This window comes from Prosopis cineraria, unplaced genomic scaffold (genome assembly GCF_029017545.1).
Source record: "Prosopis cineraria cultivar Desert tree isolate PC_DT_omini unplaced genomic scaffold, ASM2901754v1 PC12, whole genome shotgun sequence".
Classification (NCBI taxonomy): Eukaryota; Viridiplantae; Streptophyta; class Magnoliopsida; order Fabales; family Fabaceae; genus Prosopis; species Prosopis cineraria.
The window spans coordinates 30,886,199-30,905,807 of record NW_026555343.1 but is presented as its reverse complement, the minus strand read 5'-3'; the positions used below and the strand labels follow the sequence as shown (position 1 = coordinate 30,905,807).

Genomic DNA, 19,609 nt, shown 5'->3' with positions numbered 1-19,609 from the left:
CAGTGTCTTTACATTATGATAGCCAGTCTGTAATAGCAACGGCTAAAAATAAGACCTTCAATGGCAAAAGTAGACATATTCGATTGAGACATAATATTATAAGGCAGTTGGTTAAAGACGGGGTCATCTCAATCGATTATGTGAGATCAGAGTTAAATCTGGCGGATCCGTTAACTAAACCCCTAGGGAAGAAATTTATTATTGAAACGTCGAGGGGAATGGGACTTAAGCCTGTTTAAAATTAACTGTGATGGCAACCCAACCTTTGTGATTGGAGATCCTATGAAGAAGGTTCAATGGGTAAGAACAAGTCACTTGTTAGTTCTGCTAGCACTGAAGTTTGTCCCTTCTTATGGCTTGAGAAAGTGCTAGAATGCATTGAACGGAGGCTGAGCTAAAGCTCTTAATGTTTTTATAGTCCTTACGGATGGTGTATTCATTGCAGATACACTTGATGAAAACACCTATACAAATGTGGAGTGGGGCCGCTCCTATGAGATCGTGGCAAAATCTCTAGAGCATTTGTTAAAACCAGGCGAGCGCATGGCCGATAACGTGCAAAACCGTTGTTAACAACAGAAACTGTGGGGGTATAATCCGATTAATAAGACCTCTAGCACATGCTCAAGATCTGTTGGTTCAATAATAAAGTTACACCAATTTTTTTGTGTGCTAAGTTTTATTAGTCTAGGTTTGGTTCAAGTCGACAGACACTAAATTCAAAGTGATTATCCTCCGTGTGAATAACACAGACGAATATAGATCCTTTTGACACATGTGGGGGATTGTTGTATGTGTGTCAAAAGTGTGTGTGTGTCAAAGTCCCACATTGACTAAAGGAAGACATCTCCTAGTGAATATATACTAAGGAATGAAGTGGGCTAGTAAAATGAGCTTGAAGGAGAAGTGGCCTCGCGCACATGAGACAGGCCAACTCAGGGCAATCGCAGTTGAAATCAGCCGATTCGCCCCCCCTGCGCGCGAGTTCAAGAGGCACTAGGTTCCTTTTACCGGGTTATTTTTACAAAAAAATGGTTAAATAAATAATTATTTTTGCTTACCCGAAAAACCTCTAATTTAACTGTTTTCAAGTTGAACTTGAGGCGTTGGGCAGTTTTCTGGAAACCGAATCCTGTGCGTTAATGTTTTGCCTGCCAAACGTCTCCAGATTGAACGCTGAACGTTTTCAGATTAATGGACGTGCACGTTTCTGTTGTTTAAGGCGTGTAACTGAAGCATTAATCCATGAACGTTTGTTGTTTAATGTGTGTATAACCGAAGCATTAACCGGTAATTATAACCCAACATTTGTGTCTCATTCCTCAGCCTATAAATAGACATTGGTGCGGACAGAACAGACAGAAAAATGTTCTCGTCCTCTCCTCTGATCTTCTGTTCGTCTATTTTCGTTCGTAGTCTCCGCTGTTTTATTTCCTTACTCCGTCGCAGGAAGTGCTCGTTTAATCCTGGGGGACTGCTGGTCCACCGAAGGTGTGCCGGAATAGTTCTTAAGGACAGTGTTCATCTGGATACGACTCGAGCAATTAGTACCTCGCTGTTCACCTCTGCGTTTGCTGTCTCCAACATTAGGTTCCCATTTTTATTCTAGAAGTATAGCATACTGGGAAAGTGAGCCAAGAAAACTCCAAAGCAGCCCCATTAGAAAATTCAAGATGTATTGAAGGTATGTAATGATGGACTAGATGCTATAGATAAGGAATATTTTTAGATATTGCAAATTTTTTGTAAGAAAGCAAAGAGATAACCTTACTTGTGTGCTAACGGCTTGTGATTTTGAAGCAGATAGTGGAATTGAACATCTTATGGATAAAGGTCTCATAAAAATAAATTAGCATGAAAAGATTAAAATGCATGATTTGATATGAGAAATGGGTGAACAAATAGTTTGTGAGAAATCTTTGAAACATTATGAAAGACATAGTCAATTAAAAGATGCCAATGAAACTTGTGATGAAGTGGAAAATAACACAATAAGGAAAGGATGCATCAATCTTTTAACTTTTATTTTCATGAGACTATTTTTAAAAAGTTTAATATCATTTTTTTTTGTTTTTAGGGAACTGATGAAATTGAAGGTATCATGTTCAATATGACTCAAATCAAATTTGTACAATTGAAGATTAACACTTTTGCAAAGATGAAAAATTTAAGAATCCTCATATTTTGACAAAAATTATAATATAGAGCTTCCTTTTGATCTTGAGTCTTTTCCATAAATTAAGGCATTTTCATTGGGACTAATATGTAACATCTTCAAAAACTAATCAGGATTTAGTTAAGTAAAAGAGAGTAATTAAGTGAATTAATATGGTGTGTGGCTAAAGAAGTCTAAGAAGTATGTTTGATTGTGATCTCAACTCTAAATATAGGGCTGAAGTGAAGTCGGGCTATCCGGGCATCAAAAGGTTAGAAAGAACTGAAGAAAAGTCCTTTGTGCTATATGTCGTGGTGTGAGGGACATCCGCAGCAGCACACAGAGGCAACCAATGACAGATGGGTACAAACCATTAGATAAAGTGGATATAATGAGTGTTGCTTAAAGTATTTAAACCTCACATTTATGATTTTATGAGTTTTTGGTTGTTAAGGGCCCTTAATATATGAAAATGGTAATAAATAAGGTTGTTGGGAGTGTTTGATGGCCATTAATGATGGTTTAATGGTTCATTAATAACAATGTGAGTTTTTAGGACCTAGTAAATCCATTGGGTATGATGGAAAATGAGTTTATGGTAATGAGGAAAGGGAGAATGTGGAGTTGTATGTTGGAAATTTCTCAAGAGGGAAATTAATGAATGCCCTTGTGTTTGTTGTACATTATCTAATTTTTTGGCACCATTCAAGTAATTTGGAAGCTTTAGAAGTGGTTGTTTTTAGGGGTAAACCTTTAACCTCTCAAAAGTTTGAGGTAACCAAAGAAAAATCTAGTCTGTATGGTTGTTTATTAATTGGTTATTTGTTAAATTTTGTGATTTGGAACTTGTTTGGTGTTTGAAAACTATTGATACAAATTTTGACAATGTGATTATTTATATGCCTGGAATTGTCTTGCATTGTGGAGAACCATATGCTTGTTATCTATATATATGACTAGTGATGATGATAAGAGCATGACATTATGAAAATGAGAGGTATGTGGTATTTGGCATGCACAGTGTGATGTATATGTGATTTTTGATATGTGGATTAGTAGGGAGAAAGAAAATTGTGAGATTTGATGTGATGAATTAGGTTAAAAATGACATAGCATGTGACAATATGTACATAGCATGATCATTAGTAGAAGTTTCGCTTAAAAAGAGGAGCAGATTGATAAATCCATATGGCAGTGGTGGCTTATCGTTGGAATCAAAAGTTTGGCCTGGCACCAATCATTGGAATCGAGAGGTAGCCATTATCCCATGGTTAATTTAAGACTGTCCTACTTGTTTTTTGAGGGACTAGAACCTAATTGGTGTCCATCGATTCATGAGGAGGCTGGATTAGGGGTACGACACCCTATAGTTATTAGTATTAGGGGAAATCATGATACACAAGTGAGTGAGTTAACTTTGGCGTGATAGCTCCTCACAAGTAAAAGGCTGAGTTAGTTTGATTTGTGGGCGTAGCCACTTAATAGCTACAGGTTTCATATCAAATATATCGAGAAGATATAAGGTTGGTATTAATCATGCATTTTGTTCCGGCCACGTAGTTGTTATTATTGTGTTCTAGCATATTTTAGGGGCTCATAGTTGTTATTTTTATGACCCCAAGATATGCATAATTGCAATATGTTCTGATGACATGTATTGCATGCTCGGTCACATAGTTGTTTTTTTTTGTGGCCGAGGCTATATGTGATTTTATGCATAGTGAGAATGAATTTATTGTCATTTGCATCCATAATTAATTAATATACAACTGTATAAGCTAGTTTGACCTTAGTTACTGAGTGGTTGTACTCATCCCTCATTATTCAATACTTTAGGGCTTAGCTCATCAAATCAAGATTGAAGAAAACTACTAGAGGCCTAGGATTGTGTGTAAATCCTAATTGTAGGCTTCTAAATTTATCTTTATGTGTATTTAAGTTGTTAATTTGCCAACTAGTAGTTCAAATCATTCTTTTAACTACTTGCATTATAGTTGGGATTATCTTGTGTATTTTGTGCCCTAAACTATTGATGTATGGTTATAAAGCTTAAATAGGGCCAAAATACTAATACAAGTAAGGTAAAGTATATTCTGATTATCAATAGTTAAATATTAATAATTTTATGCAAAGTTACCCCCCCTTGTGTTTTTGTGAATTGAGAGGTTAAGGGTTAAATTTATGATGTATGTGTATTGGAATGGATGTGGTGTGTTGCATGAGTCTTAAATGGTCTATTAAGTGTGGTCTAAGGGTTGTTGTAAGCTTTTGAAATTTATGTTATGGTTTAGGCACCCTAGGTATGAGTTTATATGAAAAAGGAGTGAGTTTTGTAAATGGTGTTCAACTTTTAATAGAAATATAATTTGATTATGAAACTTGTGCCATTAACTAGAGTTAAGAGAAAGCACTTTATAAACATTTAGATTGCTTCAATCGAATATTGGATGAAGAAATGAGATGTGTCGGAAATTCATCCTAAGTGTTGTCATATGACAACAAAATGTACAGTTAAATTTTGTGCAATGTGCCACAGCCCATAGCACAAAGGTAGACCCATCATGGCACTTGTGTTGCTTTTTGCACAGTTCACTGTTTTAGAGTTTATTTGGAAATATTTGGATTCTTTCTTTGATTCCCTCTGTGTATGTTTTAAACTCTGATTTGATACTATTAAAAGTATATGAGAGTATTTTAAATTGTGAAAACTTGAGACCTCTATTTTAATATTTTACAAACTCGGTAATTCATTTTGAAGTTAAACCCATGATTACCTTGACTTTGGGAGTTAATGATGTATTAGTAAGGGCAACCTTACACAATATCCACTAAAGTCTTTGCCATTAGCTCTTGGCTTGAGAACCTTGTTGAACTTCACATGCAAAACAACAATGTTAAAAAGCTTTGGGATAAAGTATAGGTTCTTATATACTAATTAATATTTTATTTGTATTCAATATAATTAAATTATTAGGATTTTTTGTATAATTTCTCTCTTTTCATTGTCACAGAATCTTGTTAATATAAAACTAACGAATTTGCAAGGGTCCCAACAATTGACGGAGTTGCCTGATTTCTCTATGGCCCATAAGCTTGAAAGTGTAAATCTATATGACTGCAAATCTTTGCCTGATGTTCATCCATCTATTTTATCTCTTCAGTCTCTTGCTGAATTAGAAGTATCTAAGTGCTTGAAATTAGAGTCTTGAGAGTGAGACTCATTTAGAATCTTTCAGTTACTGTAGAGCTCACTATTGTAAAAGTCTCGAGAAATTATGTTTGCCATCAAAGAAATTGAGAAAGGTGTTTTTTTTTTTTTTTTTAATGAGACTAAACTTGAAGTGTTGCATTTGCCAATTGGATATTTCACGGAACTTAGGGAACTTAAGATTAATGGTCAGAGATTGAGGAGTCTTCCAATAAATGAGTTGCATGGCTTGACAAATCTTGAATTGTTTGAAGTTGATGATTTCAAGCAGAAAATTCACACGAAGGATTTGCGCCCCTTTTTTGATTCTTGGCGTAATCTAAGAGTATTAAATCTGGACGGATGGAGATCCTTGCTCGGAATTCCTAACAATATCAAAGGCTTAACAATGTCACGAAAATTGTCATTGAATAGAACTAGTGTGGAGATATTGCCTGCTTGCATCAATCATCTTTCAAGTTTGAATCACATTTACTTGATACTCTGCGAGAGGCTCAAGTCTATACTTGTACTTCATTGGAGACTGTTTGTTCTGATGACCCTCGAGTTTATGGTCAGTGTAAGTTTGACTTCCAAAATTGTGCAAAGTTGGATGAGGGTTCGCAATGCTTTATTGAAGAATTAACTTATTTCTCAATGACTTCAACCACAGAGGATGATGTGGCATATGATGCTGGCGCTTGTTACCTAGGAAGCAGAGTTCCAGAGTGGATGGAATATAAACAAATCACAGAGGCCTCCAATGCTATCAAAGTTCATTTGCAATCTTGAACCATCACCCCACATATTGCTTTACTGCGTTGTTCCTCGTTTCACCTATAAGCAAGTATCCAATTTTAAACTTTACTGTAATTTCTATTGTGATGATAAGCACCAATTCTGCAGTAAATATCCTGATCCCATATGTTGGTATCCTGATGCGTTGAATCCGGATCATGCTTTTAGGTGGTACATGGGGGAATGGGGCCTATCTGCTGCAGTAACAGATAATCATGCCAAGATTTCATGTGAATTCATTGAAATGTAAGCACTAGTCTTGGATGAGCTTAAGAATTATTATCACTGTGTCTCATATTTATGTTTTGATATAAGCGCACTCTGTATAGGATAATTAGGGATTATTATCAACTTTTCTAAACAAAATTTAGATGGGGAAAAAATAGAGATGTTTCATAGTATGCATTTAACTTGTCTATTTAACTTGGTAGCGCAATCCAATCATGAACACAAGCATGCCAAACTTATTTTTCAAACAAAGCCACATCTCTCAAATGTTTTTGGTATTAAGAATCTCTATGCCATGAATATGAAGATTATCACTCAATGAAATCCATAAATAAGCTCTAGCCATATTAAAAAAAAAAAAAAAAAAAACTCCATGAATATGCTGGTACACATGGCCTTTGTTAATACAGGTAGTTATTGGGCTCTCATTATTCTTTTCGCTTCAAATTTTATCTATTGGTCATACATTTAATCCCCATTACTTTGAATTATCAATTGTCTGTATCAATGCCTATCTCCAAAATGCTACAAACAACACAGAGGCTCTCTGATTCTGCGAAACATTGTGGTTCTGGTTTTCAAGCCATTTTATCTCCTACTTCCTTCATTCACCCTCTTCCTCCTGTTCTCTCTCTGTTTCTTGTTCGTTTGTCGTTTGCCTCCGTGAATAGTCAGGAAATTCACTTGCACACTTGCTTTATCTAACTTTGCTGTTTGGTTCTGCTTTGGGTTATAACTAAGTATGCTTCAGGATTGATAGTTAGGAAATTCACCAAAGTTTTTGGTACTTATTCTAACCAATGTGTGTGAAGTTATACACCTTATTGTGTACGAGTTCGATAGATATGCAAGTCACACCTTTTCCTTTATTTCAGTGATTCTTTAATCTTGCATGTTGTTGAGTGAACCAGAATTCTGCAGTAGAGCTGAAGCTATTTGCTTTAATTTTGTTTTGCAGCTTTCATTAACATAAAAGATGAGCACATTGGGTGCAACCAGAGCCGAAGTTGGTCTTCTGGTTTTATTTTTGAACAAGGCTGAAGCCAGGCACAATTAAATTTGGAGGGCAGTACAGAATGGTTACAAATGTCTGAGTGATGGCCAACCTGCTATTGCACAGAATGTCGACAAATCAGCCACTTTGGCTATTCAAGGTTATATATAATCCTTAAACATGTAGTTCATACAGTTATATATTCTTTTTGTCTTGCTCCTTTGGGTAATTTTCTCCTTGTATTTTATTAAAATGGATTTTTTTATAGAAAAAATCTTTCTACTTGTCTGCATTCTCTCAGTTCCTTTTTCTTTTGGGTCTAGTCTTGATTTATTTAAATGAATAAAATAAGCGATCTCTACTAATGTGGATATTATTTTTGTTTCTGCAATGACAGAATTTGAAAAATAATGAAAGAAGGTTTCATAACACATATTTTGCAAACTATTGGTCTCTTCTAACACTCAAAGAAGAATTCCAACATCAAACAGAAGTTGCAAATTAAATGATATTTTAACATGCAGTTTGTCAGTGAGCTGCATGCTCAGATAAGTCTAGCTCCAAGTGGAATTCCCCTTCCCTTAATTTTGTTGGGCAAGGTACGAGCTTTAAAAGAGCATTCCACCTTGTTATTCCTCTTATTTTATTTCACATTCTTACCTTCTAATGCTTTTTTTCAGTGCAAAAATGCATTACTGTCAACTTTCTTGTTTCTTGATCAATTTGTGTGGCTTGGCAGATCTGGCATCTACTAGGTGGGAATCAAAAAGTTTTCCAAAGTTTTGAGTTTTTCCCATGAATTATTAATGTGAAAGTCTCACTGAGTAATCAAGTTACATATATAAAATTTTGTTGTCCATATCTACAGAATAAAGAACGTGCGGAGTTAATTGGCAAAATATCACTTTTTTGTCGGATGGGTTCCTCAGTGTTTAGCACTGTGGTTGAGGTCTGTGTCTCCCTTTTTTCTCCCCTATACTCCTAACGTGTATGTAGAAGCAAATGCTTTGTTCCTCTCCTCTATCAACATCTTTATGGAATGTTCTATCAACTTGGGAATCTTGGAAGATTCTCTGCTTCGATAAAGAAGTTAGAGAGGAACTCAAGAATAGCAATAAATATGATGTATTGGTTCTTCAAAGTTTCGTTTTTATTTTCACCATACTCAGGACAGTGACAGTATTTTCCTCCATTTCAAAACTACATTTACTCAAACCCCATTCCTTATGGAGGCATAATGAGCAATATAGTGCTAAACAAAAAATGTCAAATGAGAGGACTCTTGCACTTATCAAGGCAGGGATGGATATAATTGTAGCAGTTGGTTTGCTTCAATTGGCACCCAAGAAAGTTACTTCCTGTGTGACTGGAGACTTTGGACTTGTCACTTCCTAATATCTTGCTATCAGGTGCTTGCTCACTATAGTTTCCCTTCTGCTTCTCTACTATTTGGGCATCCTGATTTCACTGAAAATTTCTGTCTCTGTCTAATTTTCCATCCACTGGCACTAACGAATAAGGAAAGCTTTTGACAATTTTTCTTGAGATATGTAGGGAATTGTAATCACAATGTTTAGGAAGGAAATGAAATAAGCTAGCATTTGAGTCCTTGGAACTAGAAGATGCATGTTCCATCAGTTTTGTCTTTGGAAATTATTTAATTAGTTATCATCATTTCACTCCAAAAGATTTTGGGTCCATCAGTATCCTAGAGCGAAAGGATTACGTTACCTTCAATTTTGTTGATGTTAAGATCACATTTGTCAGTTTTTAAGGATACCAATGCTAGTTCACTCACCAAATTGAACTCCAGTTTTTAAAAAATATTTTCCTTTGACACTAATTGGAGGGGCTTTGTGATGCTTCTTATGTTAATTTGCAGAGATTTAAGCTGGTAGCTGGGAATGTTTCAGTATTTTCATTGACAATAATTTTTTGGTTTGTGCAATACAGTTAATTACTTCCTGCCTGAAACAAGTCCAAAATACTGTGAAGATGAAGAAACAGGCCCAATCATATCACGCTTCATTGTTGTAAAGTAATTGTACAAGTTTGTAAGTTAATGTTGGATTTGTGCAATGAGCATTCTGCATGCTGGCCAATGAGGTTTCATCGGCATGTCATTATAAGTAGTATCAATATTGTGACATTTTATGTTTGCCTATAGCAGAAACTAGGTCATGAATGCATGATGTTTTGTTTGGTCCTATATGTAATACAAAATGTTTTAGCATGATGAAGGAGTGTTATTCTTCTTAGAAGTATCTATTGAAAGGGTCCTTTGTGTTTTTTTTCTTTTCCCCCTTATATCAGTCAAAAAGTCATCTCGATAGACACTTACAAATAAGACCTAAAAAACTCAAAAATTACAATACTGGAGTTTAAGAATGTAATGAAATAAAATGCTGAAACAAAATGACTAAAATGTACTTCTTGAATGATTCAAGAGAATTATTAACTTTATTTGTAAAACCTCTAATATTACATGTTAATTTCCTTTTATTACTTGTTTAGTCCATAGCATTATTTGATCTGTGTTAAATTCATCCATCTCTTGTTAAATTATTAACTTATAAAATTATTAATATTTTTAATTCTTCCGTTGCATTACTTGTGCATTATTTATCCTGCTTTATATCCATCCATCACAAACTTTACTTGTAAAATTGCTAATATTACATGTTACTTCTCTAGTTCCATTTATAGGATAGAAAAAAATTAATTTTAATCCTATTTATAGGACACTTTACTCTTTCTTTATTGATCTTTACCGTTCTACTCTTATTAAATGCTAGGAACCATTATTAAAAATAATTCGTTTTGTTCTTATTGGGGGCAAATGTAAAAACTTATTAAATTTTAAGATAAAATTAATAAGATTTAAAGTTTTTTTTATTTCAATAAAACATGTTAGAAGTAATTTATAAGTAAGACTAAAAAGAGTAATTTTTTTGTATTATTTGTTAACTACTTCATAACATTACTTGTATATCATCTAACATGTGATAACTCCATCCATCATGACTTATTAAATTAACTTGTAAAATCACCAACATTACTTGTTAATCTCTACCGTTATTTATTTTTAAACGTTATTGCTATTTGGTCAGTCTGTTGAAAGTTTTTTTCATTTAGGTACTCCAAAGATTGTCGTGCATTTCAAATTTTTTGGGCCTGATTTGAAAATAACTAGTTATTGTAGTCGCCGAGAAGAAATTCCCTATGTGTTAGACTCTGAAAATAATTTGCCTGAACTCGACTTGTATTTTTTTTTTTTTTAACTGAAAACTCGACTTGTATTATTGGGTCAAAAAAAAAAAAGAACTCAACTTGTACTACACTGATTTGTAAATATTATTGGTTTAAAAAGATCAGCTTAACGTCAAATTCTTCTTTTTGATAGTTTTAAAAGTCCCCTGCCTAATATTGCAAATATATAGTAAATGGGATAATAAAAGCTTGGTTTAAATTTTAAATACCTTTCTCCTCTTTTCTCCCCGAATTCTGGTCTCATATATCACGTTGAGGCCAAAAAAACTTAATAAATAAAATCAGAGAGCACAAAACTAAATAAGCTCTTAATTATTCAATAATCATAGTTATTAAGATGCATTGGGGCAAAAAGAAAAGCTCTTTAAAATAAAACAAAAAAGAAGTATTTTTTATCTGGAGCGAGAAAATGTTCCTAGTTTCATGCTGAATCAATTCCACTCTAGGGAACCCAAAATATTAGTCTTGACTTATGCGTAGAATTGGATATCAGGGAATGCAGAAAATGAATTTTTTTTATTAAAATAAAAAGAAATAGAAAGCACAAGTGCAAGGAAGATTACCTAACCAAATTTGTCCAAGTCTACTAGAACATATAGAAGACTAGATGCAACTTCTTGTATCTCAAAGAGAGCTTCACTTGAAGAGATGTTATTGCATTCATCAACACCTAAAACTTCATAAATAATCTTGAATTGGAAGCAAAGATGAAAGTTTTGTCACTTCAAGTCGTCTACAAAGATACACTCACACACCACACACCACACATTCTAGATGGTTCACACCTCAACAAGATGAGTTTAATTGGATGTGGATGGCTCGGTTAATATTAATGAAGCTGCTTCTTCCAAAGGTATCATTCAAGATATCCAAGGAATATGGAGAAAGGGTTTAATGAAATAAATATCATCTATATTTGAATAAGAGTGAAATACCTCCTAATTAATGTTTTTGTGATTCCTATGAAATGATTAATCTCATGCATAATAGTATAGGATCACCCTCTCTTTCATATCATCATGAATTAAAGAACTCATTATGAGGAATTAAAATGTCACCTTAGACCATGTTTTCAAAAAAAAAAAAAAAGAAATAAGGTATGCAAACTGGCTTGCCCACCAAGTGAATCAATGTAGCATGAAGACTACAATTCTCAATGACCCTGTTGGTTGCTGGATGCAAGGACATCTAAATTTTTTACATGAATTAGTTAAGGTGTGTTTGACTGTTTGTTATATGGTTGTGTACATGACCTTCTCTATTCCGGGGGAAAAAAAGATAGTTTTGACCAGGTCTAGAAGGGTTCAAAAATTGTGAAGATGATGTTTTTTTCATTTTGTCGAAGTTATTTCTGTGGACCTTCCTCTTTTATTTCAATTAGTACAGGAAAGTTTTGCTTAATTTAAATAAAACCAGAAATACAAGAAAGAAGAGGTTTGTACTCATTTGGATAGAATTAAAAAACTAAACTCACGCTTAGTTACTAAAAATGAATTGAAAAAATTAATATGAAAATAAATTAAATCATTATTCTTCCTCATAGTAAGCATAAAAAAGCTTATTAATATAATACTATAAGTGTGAAAATTATTTACACTTTCAAAAAATTTTATGAATTATGATTCTCAACTTTATAAATTAAATTACCTTTCTCCCTCATAAATGTGGTTCACCATTCTTTTGATCATCTCATTTTTACCTTTATTTTTTTCAATATCTTTTATTTTATTCCTTTCTAGTAATAAACATGACTTAAGAAAGATGATTACTCCTTCTGAGGTCCAATTTTTAACACAAGGACCACATAGATAACTTAATATTAAATAAGGACAAAAAGTTTTGAACTATCATTGGCAGGATCGAGGACTAATTTAAAAATAATTTTATATTAAAAAAGACTATAATATCTCTGCTTTTCTTTTAGTTAAAGTATACTTTTAATTCTTCAATTTATATAAGGTTTCAATTTGACTTTTAATTTTGTAAAGTATATTTTCAATTCTCTAATATTAATATCATTAGTTTCAAATGATTACTTTTTATGCCAATCATTATTATTTTAAAGAAATAAACTTAATATGCCAATATCTAGGAATGTTTTGCCTATACGTCAAACCTCAATGTGGAAATTTTTTATGATAAAACTAACGGTTTTACAGTTAAAGGACTGAAAAAAAATTATAAAATTAAAGGATTCAAATAAAACCTTATATAAAGTTAAATGATTAAAGATATACTTTAGCTCTTTTCTTTTTCTTTTTTCAATTGTCAATTAGTGAATGATTTTTTATTAAATGTGAACGAATACTTGTAATTAATTAACGAATGGCTTCTTATTGAAACATGATCTATACTTGTCTCTTCCTACAATTAAGCTCTTTCATATTCTTAGATATATGAATTAGTGAATGGCTTCTTTTTAAATGTAAATGAATACTTATTGATTAACAAATGGGTGCTATTTAAAATATGATTTATACTTATTCCCTCCCATAACCAAGCTCTTTTAAATTTTTAAACTTGTCAATTAACAAATGGCTTCTTGTTGAATACGAATGAATACTTGTTAATTAATAAATAACTACTTGTCAATTAATAAAGAAAAGCAGGGGTATTATAGTATTTTCTCATATAAAATAATTTTTAAATCAATCCCTTAGTCTTCCAGTGACATTTCATAATTTTATATTATTGTTTCATATTAAATTACCTTAATGGTCCTTCTTTTAAATGTAAAACAATGTTTTAGGGGAAAAAAACACTGTTCTTCCTTCATATAAATCAAAATTAGAGCAATTAATTTTAGGGCTAAAGTACATTTTCTTATGTACTTTTCTTTGAGGAACATTAGGCATTTTGTACTAATAAATGAGGTATTTTTTTCTCTAAATTATTTTTTAATGGAGCAAAATTCTCCCTCCATGAGTTAGCCATCACCTCAAATGTTATTTGACAACGTGGCAATGACAAGTGGGATTGACTCTTTGTTGAGCCTCCTATCCTACATGACTATAATTATCCAGTATGCAAAGCATGTAGCAATGTAGTTAAAAAACTTGAGATATTCCTACTTGTAACAAAAGGTCAAATCTCACTTGTCATTGCCATGTCATCAGACGACATCTGATTATGGCTAACTCACGAAGAAGGGATTTTGCTCATCTAAAAAATAATTTAAAAAAAAAATATCTCACTTATTAATATAATTTGCCCAACGCCTCTTGAATGAAAATACAGTGAAATAATATACTTTAACCTTTAATTTCATGTTTCAATTTTATCCTAGTTTATCTATTATAATTTGAATTTTTAACCAACAATTTATTATGATTATTAATTTCAAAAAAAATATGTTGAAAAGTTACGTATTTTCTTTTTTTTACAATTTTAAGGATATAATTAACATTTTTAGTAAACACGAAGTTAATTAACTTTATCTTATATTAAGAATTGGTGTAGTATTTGCTATAATTGTGTAAAAATGTATGCTACTGTTTTATTTTTTTATAGAATATTCGTATTTTAATTAGTGCATTAAATGTGGGAGGCAAAGGCAAGACAAGGTGAAATAACAAAACTGATGAAGATAATATGAAGAAAAAAAAATTAAACGAGGCAAAAATTGAGATTCTATATCTAAGACCAAAGCAAATCACTCAATTAAATCTTATATTTGGGATCAAGAGGGGTCGGAAAATTTTGAAAGAAGTCTCGTGCTACCATGAAATTTCTAGTTACTTTAAAGAATAAAAGTTCAAAAATGAAAGAGGTTGTTGGTTTGGGCACCAAAAGACTGTGACAAAACTTTTTCATCATTTCCTCAAATTTCTGAACAATTTAGTTGATTGTTTCAAATTTCAATTAAATGATGAAAAATAAAAAGAATAATAAAACTTTCAGTGTTTCAGATTTATTCTATAATTTTATTTTTTATCAAACTAGTCCTTTACATTTTATTAAATTATTGTGTTAGTCCTTCAATTTCTAAAATATAAATTGACTCTTAAATTAATATAATGTGTAAAGTATTTTGATAGCTTAACATGTATATGTAGTTAAATAAGAATAAATTAGCTCTCAAATTAATTCAATAATTTTATCAATGTAATCTCTTTCATTAGCTTTGTTTTTTTATTTTTTAAAATTTCTGAGTCTTTTTTTCTATCTTAAGAATTACATTTTTTTTACTAATTTATATTACTTTTATTTTCATTAATATTCCGTTATTCATTTCAATAGATTTTAACATTACTGCATTCTTTTTAAACAATAAAAATTAAATCAATAACTGAAATAAATTTAATAGATCAAACTATAATTGTTAAACTCTTGAGTTGACTTTATGAATTTAACATTTTTTATATTTTTAACTTATAAAATTGTATTAACTTATTCATAAATTCAAACAAAATACAAAATCAGTTTAAATAATAATAAAGTAAAAAATTTATTATATTTTTATATTTAATTAATAACTTAATTACTTCTTATTGAATAAAAAACTGGATGGGGTAAATGGAAGGAAAATAAAATGCTAAATGTGGAAAAGAAATGAGCTAAATCACATGTCCAAGTACAACTTCACTCTTCCGTCATTAATTTTGTAACTACATGATAAAACCTTGGTGTTCCCAAAAAGTTACAGCCTTACTTGTTCAATTGTCATGATAAATTAATATTCGTAACAGTTAATTACATACTCCTACATGATAAAAAAGAGTAATTATTTTGATCTTAATTATAAAATATAAAGTAATTATTTTGGCCATATTTATAAAAAAGATAATATTTCTTATAATTTTATTTGTAAAATATTTTAATAATTATTGTATCCATATTTAACTTTTTTTTTCTTATTAAATATTGTAAAGATTATTAAATATTAGAGTATTTTATATTTTAAATATATAGATTTAATAGGAGTAAACTTAAAATATTTTTTAATTTTTAAATAGAGTTAATAATATTAAATGTTTTTCTTGATTTAAATGAAAATATTAAATATTAAAAATAATTTATAAATAAGATCTAAAGAGTACTTGAATGGTTGGTTGAACTTCAATATAAAAACCTATTTGTCTAAGTTTTTTTAATTGAACTCATGAAACTCAACCTCCTCAACTCTGAAGGCCACCAAAAAGTAGGAATTGAAGAACCGTAACTTGAACTCTTTGTAAGTCCATTTGACTCTACCTGTCAGTCTCACTGACTTCCACTAATGTTTGGCCTCTTTCACAAATAACACTGAAGCCCAAGTCACCTGCTCCTCCGAGTAAGGTGCTACCTCAAAAATAATCTCAATCCATTCAATCCACTTTTCGACTTCTTTCATTGTCTTGTCAAAAATGGGCAGATGGAATCATGAAAAGCTCTTCCAAGCTTGATCCATGGAGTTCTGAGAACTACTACCACCATAGCAGATTACTTAGTGTACTTTCTTCATATGCTTTATCTTCCTCTTCATACATATCCTCTTTATTTTCGATAGTTCTATTATCGCCTCTTGCCCCCTTCGTTTTTTGGTGCACCTTGTCCCCTCATGGTGCTGCAGATTCCTCTCATCATATCCATTATTTCCTTCAGCAGAGTTCATTATCCTACAGTTCATTCCTCAATTGCTCAAAGTTTTAACCCATATAAATATGATTTTTTCTGGCGGTAGCTCATTTATCTCAGGCACCCCATCCGTGTTAGACGGGTTACCACCAATAGCAGTTCTAATTGATCGTCTTCTCGCCATCCTCTCTCCCTTCTTAAGGATAAAAGTAACCACAAGAAGAGTGAGTAGACAATTAGACGACTATATAAAAAGAAGGCAAGTGTAACGAAAATATATATGTGTGGTGTGTGTGCACGCGCGCGCTAATTTCTACGCGTGAATGCAACACACCATACAATCAAACACATCAATCACAGTATACCAATCTCACAACATGTGAAGCTAATACCATATTGTAATGTTCTCTCTAACATTACCAAACACACCTCTAACATTACCAAACACAAAGACAAAACTATTATGATAACTAAGATTAATTAAATTTTTTTATATAAAATTATCATAACATAGGTTTAAAAAATTAGTTTAAAAAGAATGGAATCCTAAAAAACCTTTTGAAAAGCTGTTTGAACTTAAATTATAATTTAAAACAAATAACACAAAATAGCGAAAGCAGAGAAACAAAGTTCAACCTTTAAATACCTCGAAAGAGTACTAAAAATTCTTCAAAATCTATCGTCTGCCACAGCACAGACCTTATCTGCCACGGTGGATGGCACAGAAAGCCTAAGGCTCTCGTTGTGTAGTGCACTACGATGCAGCCTTGTTTGTTGTCAGAACAATACTCTAGGACCAATTCCAGAGCACGTTGTTTCATAATCTGACATTTGACTTGAGCGATTCAAGCATCTACACATAGGTTTTGGAGCCACCTAACTATCAGCATCACTCTCACACCCAAACACTTAACCATTTAAAAGTTAGACATCTGAACTTAAATTGGTACGTTTTCCTTTCAAAACAAGGGTGTCCAAACCCATGAAACTAGTGTCAATAATCTTCAAACCACTTGAACTAACTTAAATGAGCCGCAAACAACCTGATTGCATAATTAAATCACCACAATAAGATTCTACACTAGATTTAGCCATCAAAACCCCCAAATTCAACATAATTCCAAGGGGTAAAACAATTCACAATAATCACTCTCCTAGCCATTCTAACACATAATCAACATAAAAATAAATACTGTACTAATATCTTAACCTCTCACAACTAATACATTACAATTACAACATTTCAGATCGAGTTACCCACAATTTACAATAATATCATGCAAGTGACCACTAAAATGATATATGATCTTAAGTTGGCATAATCATTACAAATTCATTACAAACCAAAAGATAGAGTGAGAGGACTATACAAATTCAAATCCCTCAATTCTCCATAGCACCTTCTTTTCACTTGCTCCTATTAGAGTCTTCACCTGTAAAATATAACTACGAGATAAGTTGAAGACTCAATAACTAGATAAGCTAAACAAACTACTTGTGTGTAAGAATAGTTAGTGAGTATATGAATTGCATTTAAACAATATATGACAAGTACATACACATACATACATAGCTATGCATGGAGAGAGCATGATCAACACACTGCTTTAATTCTCCTATTCTTCTAATTGAACCTGTAGGCTGACAATTAGATAGAACCTAATCCATGTGACTGGATTGGCTCAAGGTCACCGATCATAGGAGGAATCCTGGCCAAGAACGCATTACCTACTACAGACCACAAATTTCCCTTTCCACGAATGCCCACGGTTTATATGCCCAACCTATCTTAAATAGTATTAGGACTTCCAAACAATATAGAAACTATGTACCGGGGCTCTCCACGATGCCAGTGTACCATATAAATTCAAAGTTCCTAACACCACACTATAGTGAACTCACCCCTCTCACAATGATCATGCCAAACATATGCTCAACAACTTCAAACATAGCTATAAACATATAGTTTACACTATAATAATCATTCCACTATAAATCATAAAATTCACAAATATGTATAAATAAACAGAGGATTTAGCTTTCACAACCATAATGTGCAAAAACATAGTTATCTAATTCCACTTCACATAAGCTTTATAAATCATAATCATTATTCATATTGTTACCATATTAATCCAAAACAATTATATTAACTTTTGCAATTACCGCAATCATCCAAACAAGCAATAAAAATTTAGATAATCCAATTATCTCACCCCTTTTGTCACTAAAAGGTTTTACCGTAGTGGATCAATAGTCCTACTTGTGTCACTAGCTAACAACGCCATATCAATATAATTTAATCTCCATTCATTAAAATACCCCCTTAAACCACTAAATTTTGAATACTCACTACATCCAAATTTCATTTTTTACACCATAACACTTCCATTACATTCTATTAACCTCCATTTACACATCCAAACACACACTAATAACACTAATCCTCTTCCCACATTGCTCTTAAACTCCTAATAAAAGGGGCTTTTACGTATATAGCATATGTTATAGGATCGAATTAAACAAACAGCCTAACATTTATTATATTTGTATTATAGTTAATTTATTAGATTTGTTAATGATATACTATTATATATCAATAATAAACTCCTTATATATCAAATTATCAATGTTAAACCCTTTAATATATCAAAGTGAATTGGCCACACTCCTAAATTTTCAAAAAATCAGTCTATATTTTTTTGATATAAGATTATTTTGGGCCAGTTTATCTGAGAAACAAATGTTTCATTATACCATAATTTTATAATTGGAGAAACTATTTAAGATTAAAAATAATCAAGAAAACATAATATATTCATACTTTTATTTATCATTACATATAAGTAGATAAATATAGGTAAATATAGGTAATCAACGCTCCTTAAAAACTCATTATTCTTAAATCATAAAGAGGTGAAACGTGTAAGCAGTGAGAAAGGAAAAAAATGGAAAAGGAATGCATAATTAATAAAGACAAGGAACACAATAAAAAAAAAAATGGGAGCACCGCATGCTCATCACTCAAATGAGTGATCCAGGCCCTTTATTTCAACTCAAAATCACCTCTGCCATTGATTTTAAATTAATCTTTAAATATTTTAAATATTATATTTGTTAAAATAAAAATTTTAAAAATTTTTAATATTAAATCTGGATTATTTTTTAGTGCTCATTAGATGATAAGTACTATGATAAGCATCACCTTTGTTATAATCTAAACAGTCTAAATTTAAGTTTTTATTTTTATTTATATTTATCATATTAAAAATGCATAAAAATGTCAAATTTTTAATAAATAAGTTCATAATCAATTTTATCAGTGCAGATTTAATCTGCATGATCCAATTTAATATACATTTTTTATAACTTTTAGAAATTAATTATTTAAATGTATTCTAGACAGTAAAAACAGATGATA

General features: G+C 31.6%; 1 pseudogene; it reads left to right on the top strand.

Moving 5' to 3' along the window:
- Positions 1-7,344: 7,344 nt before the first annotated feature.
- LOC129287558 (peroxisomal membrane protein 11C-like) lies at positions 7,345-9,446 on the top strand (annotated as a pseudogene).
- The last annotated feature ends 10,163 nt before the right edge of the window (positions 9,447-19,609 follow it).